Source organism: Camelus bactrianus, unplaced genomic scaffold (assembly GCF_048773025.1).
Source record: "Camelus bactrianus isolate YW-2024 breed Bactrian camel unplaced genomic scaffold, ASM4877302v1 HiC_scaffold_154, whole genome shotgun sequence".
NCBI lineage: Eukaryota > Metazoa > Chordata > Mammalia > Artiodactyla > Camelidae > Camelus > Camelus bactrianus.
In genome coordinates, this window is record NW_027413924.1 from 674,825 (window position 1) to 685,707 (window position 10,883).

Below are 10,883 nucleotides of genomic sequence, written 5' to 3' on the forward strand. Positions count from 1 at the left end.
TCCCAGTACTTTTATTTCCTGTCTCAGAAAAGAGCCAAACAATTACATAGTAAAAGATACTCAACTCTATTATAATCAGAGAAATATAATCAAACGTGAAATGCTGTTTTCCAACCTATCAAACTGGTAAACACTTGCAAAGACTTTCCCAGTGTTGGGAAACCTGCTGGGAAGCCTTCAAAGGCTGCCGGTGGTGGTGGGCTTTAAATGGTATGACACCTTTGGAAAGCATCCATTTGTTATTATCTATCAAATTTTTAATGTGCAAACCCTCCAACCAGCAAACTAAGGTCTACAGAGAAACTTTTACTCCATATATTTCAGTATTGCTTATGTTTTCACACAAAATATGTATTACCTGAGGAATTTAAAAATACATTTTATAAAAAGAATTCTGAAATTTAGGCTTCTGTAAATATTTTCTTGAGCTTTATAACTTTACTACCCTGGAAAAAAATTAAATGTACTTTCTTTTTTTTTTTTTTTCAGAAGTGATTAGCAGCAAAACTTGAAAATGTAGAGACTCTGAGTTTGTCTTTGGGAGAGGCCTGCAAGGGCCCCAAGGACAGACTCAGTGGCTGCAGGGTTAGGGTTAGGGCCTGGGAGGAGCCAAGGAGATGGGTGGGATAAGCTAAATTTTAAATGTCGGGTGGAAAGCAAGAGTGTGGCAAGAAGCCCAGAAGTCCCCACTTTCCATTCTCAATGAGTCATGATGAAAGAGGAATAATCAAATGGTCGCACTTAGGTAAAAAGACTGCTTATTCTGATGCTTGCCCTTAGAATGGTTAATGAACATGACCGACCAGTTGCTACCCACAGTTCCAGGCCCAGTGTTAAAACTACAGCCATTGATCTTACTGTTTCTATTTTATTCCAGTAATCTAAAGTCATAATCATGCTTGGTCTCCGAGTCCTTCTCCAGGGAGAAAGTCACGGGACTGTAACCTTACAAAGTAGCCCAAATAACCAAGAACACATCTTAAGTGTTTACAAGATAAAGAGATGTAACCACTAGCTTCTATAGAATTGGTCACCTGAAGGCATTATGATGCCATTCTAAGTCTTCTGATGAAAAAATGATCCTATTGGTTGTTATAAATGCTTCATTGTTTAAGCTATGGCTAATCACCCTGCTCCATCCCCAAGATGGCTTCTTAGTTTTGAAGGCACTAGCCTGCTGTGGGTCTGCTTTGCCTGGCAAATTAATAAAGCTTCCTCTTTTCTTCTAAACTCTAAGACCTTGTCTCTGTGTTATTTGGCTTGTCAGGGACAGGGGCCATTCTTTCTGCAACAATAAGGTCATGAGATAAACACAGACAATCACCAGGACCTCTGGATCCACCTGACATCAATATTAAAAACAGATGTAAAATCACAGAGCACGAACTAAGGAGCACTCTACCGGTGGTACAGTGGGGCGTGGGGTTGCGTGAAGCAGCGTGGCAGGACACACTCACGTTGTGCAGGCACGCAGGACCACTGCAAAAGAAAAAAATATGAAGAAAAAAGAACATTCTACCTAGTAGAAATTAAAGTCCTCCTTCTTAATCGGGATACTGAAGAATGTTAAAAATGTATATATGCACACCTTTTCAAAGCAGGTCAAATATGCTTGGGCTGGGGAGAGTTCAGGAATGGAAACCCTGAGTGTACACATGGCAATGGCTGGGGCAAGTACTGCCAACACAGGATGAGCCTGTACCCCGGGCACAGGGCTACTGTCAAAATAAATCCACTGCAAGAACAAACATTGATGAGTCAAAAACCATAAAGTTGAGGTTACAAAACAAAGCCAGGATCCAAACACAGCCCCCTCAATGTCACTACAAACAAAACATGGGAAACCAACTCAGAACACTTCAACAAATAATGTGGATCCCTTGATTCTCCCAAACACAGCACAGGGACCTGTGCCCAGATCACTGGCATCTTTTAGGTCTGCATGTCCACATTCCTGTGCTTTGAACATCTCCTTTGTAAATTAAACTGTAACCCCTTGCATATCCAGGCCATCTTATCTGGAACAAGGCCAGGCTGTCTAAATCAAAAAGCTAAATTCCAGAATACTTAAACAACATTTTGCATTATTTCCAGAACACAGCAGGGAAGGCCACCCACACAAAGCACAGTTCCTGATGCAAGGGGTGGGGGCAGGTGACTGTCCCAGAGCTTCAGGCATTCGGAAATTCTGAGCAGTTTTCAGGAGTTCTAGGAATGTGACCTTAGTCATTCACTCATTTATGAGTTTTATTAATTAAATTAACTCATGCTTTTATTAAAGTTCATAAGAAGTGCACCTTTCACAACACAGTGTCACAGAATTACAACCCTTACACCTAAGAGCCCATCTCTGCATCTAGAAGCACATGATTAAAGAAACTTCCGTGTACTGAGCCCTCTGTGGAGGAAGCTAGTAACATTAACCTGAATGACCTTTATTGGATGAGAATCCTGAAAATTTGCTGGCGTCAGGTCTGTGTAAACAAAGATCAAGTGTGCCATCTCTGTCTGAAAGCTCAAATTAGTGAGATTTTACTCGGGCCAAATTAAATTTAAAGGCCACCACATGGAACTTTCTAGCAATCAGAGCTATCTGAGCCACCTCAGGAGACAGTTCCTCATCCCAAGTGGGCTGGTATAGAGGTTGATCTGAACAGGAGAGCAGCCAGATTTGAAATCATATATTTCTGGAAAGGTGGGCCACAAAGCCAGGTGTATCTGTGTGCTGCTGGTTACACACACTGCAGCAAAGACCCACACAGAAATTGCCACACTCCTACAACCTGTCTTTATCAATATCAAGGGAGGGGCAATGGTAATATTTGGAGAATGAAGGCAATCTGTAAACTTTAAGATCAATGTGGCCTTTGGGATCTACTTTATAACCTGATATATTACAATGGCCTCTATGCTATGCTTAACTGTAGGCATATATTAAAATGAAAATGACATTGCATAGCCTTTGTCACTGAAACCCTCTCAGATACCTTCTGTACTTACTGTGGTGCTGAGAACAACGTGTGCACCAAGTATTCACTGACTAAGCAGCTAATTCCATTTAACAATATTGATAGAAATGAAACAGGATGACAGCTAATGCTGAGTCTTGCTACATACCAGGCATTCCTTCTATTTTATGTGCATTATCTCATTTCATAGAAAGAACACGGAATTTGGAGCACATTGACCAGGATTATAATTTCAGCTCTACTTAAAAACAACAACAACAACAACAAAACAAACCGAATAGGATTTGCACCAAACTTCAACACTGGTTACATGTAGGAAGTAAGCCCAAGGAACAGTGTGAGAAATCTACACTTAGGTCTATGCAGTTATATACATGAATATTGACACATAGACATTCTATTATGTATAAATCATACATAGCATATACCTAGTGTGTATGCAGGTGTTCAAAAAGTATTTGCTGTTTTGAATTTTTAAGAAATTTGCTACTCTATAAAATATAAACAATTTACACATTGCAACAGAGAGGGAATTTGCAACAATTTCACAATGTGATGTAATTTACATTTAAATTAAATGATTGATTTCTTCTAAATTATTTATCTTATTTTTCATGTTAAAACCCTACAATGACCTCAGTGAGCATATCATAATGTACGCATAATGATGGCGAATATATACAAGCTCACGTTCCGGCAGTTAAACATAAGGAACAACACAAATATTACTAATAGTGACATGCCTATTTATGGGAAACTTGTTTTCCGTTTTTGTAGTTTTCTGTATTGTTCAAATTAACAAGGTCCTTGGCAAACATAAAGAGTTCTGCTCTTTGACCTGCTGACCGTGGGGAGTCCTTTGAGTGTGTTGGGCTAGGACTTTCGGGGCAGCAGTAGTGGGAACGCCTCACAGGGGAGATGAGGATGGGAGACTTGTCTTCAGTATAAAGAAGCAATACACATTCACTGTGAAGCCTTGGAAGAGTTACTTGCCCTCTCTGAGCCTTGAATTTCCAGGCCTCTAAACTTAGTTTGATTTCTTATCCACTTACAAAGCCCCCACCAGTGCAGACTCTAACTCACAGCCTCTGGACATCTCTGGATACATGCAGTGTGTGAAGCACCTGCTTCCAGGGTCTGAGTCTGAGAGCACTTCCCCCTGGACAAACAAATCCTCCACGAGGCACACGACCCTTCCCTGACCAAACCGTGGCTCCTCCAGACTCGACCTCCATCATCTGACCTTCAGAATCATCCTGCTGGGCCCATGTCACCCAGGAAAGTCCCCTGCTGAGTTAGCTTAGCCAGGGCTGGGATATGACCACCCAAAGAAATCTGACCATCTGGCCTGCCTGCAGCAGGAACCCCTTAAGGGCCAGCCAGAGCCCAGACCATGGATGTTTCCTCTCAGTGAGTCTTCATCCATGACCCTACCCTGTTCCTGGGCTGTAACCCCCTCTGGCCTAGGCCGAAGTTGGACTTGGGCCTGGTTCCCCCAGCCATGTCACCCCTTGGAGAGTTCCTCCTGAATACAGTGTTCCATTTTTAGCACCTGTCAAATAACTTTCCCTAGGGGCACTGTGGCTGTCCATGGATCAGGGCACTGTCTTCATTGCCCCCACGTTCTGAAATGATGGACACAGAAAAATGGAAACCATCCCATTTGCCACCCAGCCTCCCCTTCCAGGAGGGCCCCCCTCAGACATCTCCACCCAAGGTGCTCACTTTCCTAGGGCTGGAGGTTACCTCAGTCTCCAGTCACCAGCCACCCTCTGTGTCACCAGACCAAAGACCTGTGGCTTTTCATTAATCCCATTTCCTCCAATGAAAGAATCATGTAAATACAATAAAATACTAAGAGGAGCAATGAATACAGCCCCCACCTCTCCACTGCCACAGCACCTTTGTTTTAAAGCACTTTAGCTTCTGCTGTCCCATTTGAAACTTTCCTAATATCTTAATTAACAAGGTAATATGTATTCTTTGTATTCTATTTTTATTGAAGTATAGCTATTTACAATATTGTGTTAGTTTCAGGTGTACAGCATAATGAATTGGTGTTTTTGCAGATTATACTCCATTATACTTTATTACAAGATATCGGGTTTAATTCCCCATGATGCACAGTAAATCCTGGTTGCTTATCTATTTTATATACAATAATTTGTATATCCCCTTTTAAAATTATAATCATGTTGGGTTTACACTGTATTTAATAATTATTTTAGATGTAAAAATGTGGAAACTGAAACTCACAAACACATGTACATGTAAATACTAGACTCTGTGATCACAGAGGAAATAGAAGAGTTAAAACCCTGATGTTGGGAATGCAGCCTCCACCAGCTGCCAGCTCTGTGACTCTGGGTAAATAGGGTCACCTCTCCCAGTGGTCTCCCGACTGCAGGGCGGGAGTGAGGAGCCGCCTCCCTCCTGGGGCACGGCCTGGTGCTGGGCGGGCGCTCCGTGAGCTGGAGCCCACGGGGTTGGGACTAGAGGCTGGCCAGAATGCCCAGGAAAGGGGGGGTGATGCACTGAGGGGCAGGACTGATGGGGCAGAGCAGATGAAGCTGCAGGGGGCGGCCCTATGGCCTCCTTTCCCTCCAGGACAACCCAGGCAGACCCCCTTTACCCCGATCCACATGAACTGGGCTGGAATCTTTGGCTCAGCCTCTCTGAGGATCCTCATGACTGTCCCACAGGCCTTCACTTGGGGGTGGCCCCTTCTTCCCAGGAGCCTGGAAATGATGGGAGCTCCCTCATAGGGAGGTGTCCTGGGTACCAAAGCTGGGATCCAAACATCAGGTGCCACCCCGGGTCTGTCTGTGCCCAATCCTCAAGTAACACAGGCCAAAGGCCACCTGACCCATGGGGGTCCAAGACGCTGTCCCTGGGGTCTCCACATGTGGGGGCATGTGTTTGGCCTGTGCTCCTCCAGAGGAAGCAGGGACTTGGCCCTTCACTTCTGCAAGGGTCACCCTGCAGACTCAGGCCCCTGGGTGCTACACAAACACACACATGGCACACACCACATACACACCCTACATAAACACACACACCACATACACACACACACCACATACACCCCACACACAAACATGAACATGCAGACACACATCACACACACATAGGGCACAAGCCCGTGTCTCCCTCTTCCCTGGGGCCATGCGGGGAGCCCAGCGGGCTGACCAGTGGCAGCCACAAGGCTTCACTGACTCACAGTAAATTCCATCTCATCATTAAATTTGTCATTTATTTTAAGGTGTCAAGTGGGAAAACTTTTAAGAAGAAACTCAGCAGGACAATGACTGCACGGCCTCACAGAAGTAGAGCCTGAGGCGGAGACCCGGACCCGGGAGATGTGGGTGAGCCAGCAGCGGGGCTTCTGCTCAGGTCAGGAAGAAGCCCTCGTCCCGCCCTCCTTCCCCTCCTCCTTTCCTTCTTCCTTTCTAATAACTGTATTTGGAAAGGCTTCTTCTGCTACAGTTTGCCTGTTCCTTTTGTTTCCATTTAATAGCAACAGATTTCTTATACTGGTGTGAACACCGTCAGTATCTTTTGAAGTGCACCGTGCTTTTCCCGATTAGGAGGGTCGGGCACATTCACACAAAGGAACCAGAGATTATCCAATCTGCAGCAACTTTGTAATCAAGCCCAGCCACTAGGCCCTCACCGAAGGCAGGGGAACATCAGCCCTCCTCAGGGCTCTGCGGGGAAGACAGTTTTGTGGCTCTGGGCTGCCCCTCCAGTGACACAATCACCACCGGATGGGGCAGCCGAGGCCTGAGCTGACAAAACCTGCCTCGGTCTTCAGGAACTTTCTCACTTACCAAACATCAGCCTCTCCCCCTCCTTTCTTGTCCTTCCATGGACCAGAGAGGACCGGTGGCAGGGCTGGGCCATCAAAAGACCACGAAGGGCGCCCATTCTTTCTCCCAGAAATGACCTCCTGGAACCTGCCCAGCTCTTATCCAGCTACTCCCTAGTGTTTCTGGTCCACCTGACCCCAGTAAAGTCCATGCAGATGCCCTCCAGGCCTTGAGAAACCCCCAACCCCCTCCTGTGTCCACCGCTGACCAAAGTGTGCACCTGAGACTGCAGACTGTTTTTTGGGGATTATATGTATATATATATATAACCCAGAGGTTTCAATCTTTAAAGACTAGAGAGCTTTTCAAAATAGAAAAGAAACCAAAAATAAAATAGCCTTTTGTTCTTGAAGAGTTGCCAGAACTCAAAATGTAAACTCCAGTTTTGCAGTATATTCTGGTTATATGATCCAGACCTTAGAAGACCGTTGGGACAGTTCGCAGAGCCGCCGTCCAGTGGGCAGCCCGTGCCCCGAGCTATCCGCCTCCCCCCGCCCGCCAGCCCGAGGCCTCCCGAGCCCCGCCTGCGGCCCCAGCAGCAGCGCCGGGGAACACCTACATCCACAACCTGCTCGTGGACGGGACCTGTCAGGATGCGGCCATGGTGGGCTCTAAGGACTCGCCCCACATCTGGGCCGCCACCCCAGGAAAACCTTTGCTAGCATCACACCACCTGAGGTTGGTGTCCTGATTGGCAAAGACTGGTCAAGATTTTTCATGAGTGGGCTAAGGCTTGGGGGCCAGAAATGTTCTGTGATCCGGGACTCACTGCTGCAGGATGGGGAATTTCCCATGGATCTTTGTACCAAGATCACAGGTGGCGCACTCACCTTCAACATCATGGTCACCGTGACTGCCAAGACGCTAGTCCTGCTGATGGGCAAAGAAGGTGCCCACGGTGGTATGATCAACGAGAAATGTTATAAAATGGCTCCCTCCTGTGGTGTTCCCAGTACTGACTTCATCTGTCCCTTCCCCTACTGCTCCCCACTGATTTTGCACCCCTCTCCTTCCCCCCCACATACACCATTTTTATTTTTGGGACCATTACCCCACACCCCTTTTTGCTGCCCAAACCACATGGTCAGAGGCCAGGGCTGGATGGACACCTCCCTCTTCTCATACCCTTCCTTTGTGTGGTTGGATAACTTTTTTGTTTTTTTGTGTATTTTTCCTGAATAAAAAAAGATTCTACCAAAAAAAAAAAAAAAAAAAAAAAAAGACTGCTGATCTGAGCCAAAAATATATAATTCTCTTTTAATGTCAGATGCTACCTTTTCAGTAGCCTTCCCCCAAGTTGCTTTCCATTCAATTGCCTGCTGACCCTGCCAGCCCTGCCTCCCCAGTCTTGTGATTCACTTACCTGTGGCTCTGCTGCACAGGACTGGGAGTTCTCAGACCATCCAAATTTCTCCTCCAGGATGACAGACATCTCTGGCCATTCAATTGCCATATTCCTTGATGTTTGGGTTCAAAGTATATTTGTGATGGTGGCGTTTCCAAGCTCTATATAGGGTCTACCGCCACGCTTAAAGTCATAGCTGAGTCTGCCATGAAAGTCCCCCTTATAAGCCTAAGGTTTCTTCTTAGATTTACACTAAATGTACATTTTTGTTAATATATGACTTTACTTCTTTATTTCTTGCAGTCTCCATGTTACATATTTTTAGATAAAAGACTCAATTTCAATTAAAATTAACTCAAATATATCTCTTTTATAATAGTATCAAGAGATCGGAAACAACCTTGAAATATGGCGGTCATAATCTCATGGGTTTTATTCTCTTTTTTTAAGCAAAATAAATCATTATCTCCTTTCTTCCCAGTGGGGACACGGGGAGGGGAGCATTAATCCTGAATGTTTACTTATGTTTAAAAAATAGCTTTTCAGAGTGGGTGAACAGCCTAAATGTGTTTATTTTTTATAAGAGGTAGGAAATTAAACTCCTGAAGACAGTTTCTTTACCTTGTTAATTTAATTTATAAAAAAAAATGTGGTGAAAATTGCAAATCTTCTTCAGACTTCTCAAAGATATTGGGACAGGTACCTTATCACATAGGTCATCACCAATGGTCTTTCTGATTCTAGAGAAGGAACCCTATTGTGAAATAGTAAGCAATTAGTCAATATTATTAATTTATTCTGAACCTTTGAGAATTAAGACATAAAATGAGAACAATTTCCCTTTGGTGCGATATTTATCCATAATGAGAAGATACTCATCCATCCATTTACTAGACCCTGGGATGGCGGAGAAATGTGGGTTGACTCTGAGTAGCTGCTGAGCTGATGGAAATGATGCTACAGTTCCCACATGTCTCACTGTGCTCCCCCTAGACATTTGGTTTTCATGGCTCTCTCTGAAGTTAGAGAAAGTCATAATGGATCATCACCGCATTTAGATTGTGATTGTGATTCTTCCCACCTAGAAATAATGTGGCTTCCCAGGCTCAGGCCAAAGGACTCTCTCCCCAATACATAGTGGTAGGTTAGTGGGGGAGTGGGACACCATTACCCCATGCATAGAACAATCATTTAAGAAATGTTTTAACTTATAACTTAAACCATGAGATAATAAAGTGTAACTGAAACATTAAAGCCAATGGTTTCAACAACTAGCTATGTAACACTGACTAGTGCAAAACATGGGTCTTACACAGAAAACTGATAACACAACACCCACCCTGAAAGAATTTATGATCTAGTAAGAGAAAGAGAAAGAGCAGGTATTCAACAAGTAAGTAAGCATGTAAGTAAATACATAAATACTGAAAAAATGAATTCTCTACTAGAAAAAGAAACAAAGAAGAGCTGGCATTTCCAACTTACAGCATAAGAAGGCACTGAAGGCTTGGGGATATGAGCATGAAATAAAGTTGAATTGGATGTTCTTTTGTCCCTTTTGTAGTTTTCCCAAATGTAAATGGATTCCTTCCATAAGGCAGTGGTGTTACAGTACTAACGCTACTCTTAATGTCCCTAATTATCGAATGTGGAACAATGCAGATGGCAGGCTATTCAGGATTTTTCTTCCTTTGTCTTTCACCATGAGAACCAGCTCACTGCTCATTAAAACATCCTGCAGAGGGCAAACAAGGGAGGGGAGGGAGCTGAAATTACTTTTGGAAGTTTTTGGGAAGCATTGGTGAAAGTTTTGGTGGAATTGTAGAAACAGTCTCTTTATACTGTCTTCTTCTTTCAAAGAAATCTTGTTTCCCATCAGTGAGATTTATGTGGAGAGTAGAAAATGCCATGTGTGCTTTGACTTTCTGGATAATGGAGTCTTCAAAGAAGGACTTCAAGAAAATAAAGTTTTCTCCCAATTCATATCAAATATTAATTTATATTTTTCCTCTTGAAATTGATTTTATAACCTAAAACAAACCAAGATAAAATATTTCTCAAATAACAGAACACATCAGTATTCACAGAAGTAGCAGAATCTGTTTTTATGTTAAAATTGATGGACCTTAAATTTACTAAAGAAATAAACAAGTGAGAGAAACAAAAAAATCTAAAAGTAAAATTAAAACAACAACAACAACAACAACAACAAAGAATGACTTTAGAATAGTGACTCTTATCAAGAAAGGAGCATGAATTAAAGTGAAATCTGTGGTGAAAATTTCTGAAGTCCCAGATGCTAATCGGCCTCCTCATCCACTGCACCCCCACGGTCATTGCCTGTAACACGGAGAACAACTTCAGACAGAAGCAGGCTGCACATGTAAGCAGTATGGGTGCTGCCAGAACTTTATTTAAACCCAATAAGATAGAACTGATTCAATAAAAGAGGACAAGCAAGGGGAGGGACACCTGTACGGACATTAGTGAAGACTAAGTTTTGGCTGTTTAAACAAATAGCCCACAAAAATGAATTCTTCTTTGAGATAAAGACTTCTGTTTTTATTACTTTTAAGGCTTTTTGATGGTTGTGACGTCCCTGGGCTTCCAAGATACATACGAAAAGTGTGTTTTTATACACTAGATTGGAAAATAGAACAACTAATAATGATGATAATAATAGGTATTAAATCTGGGTAC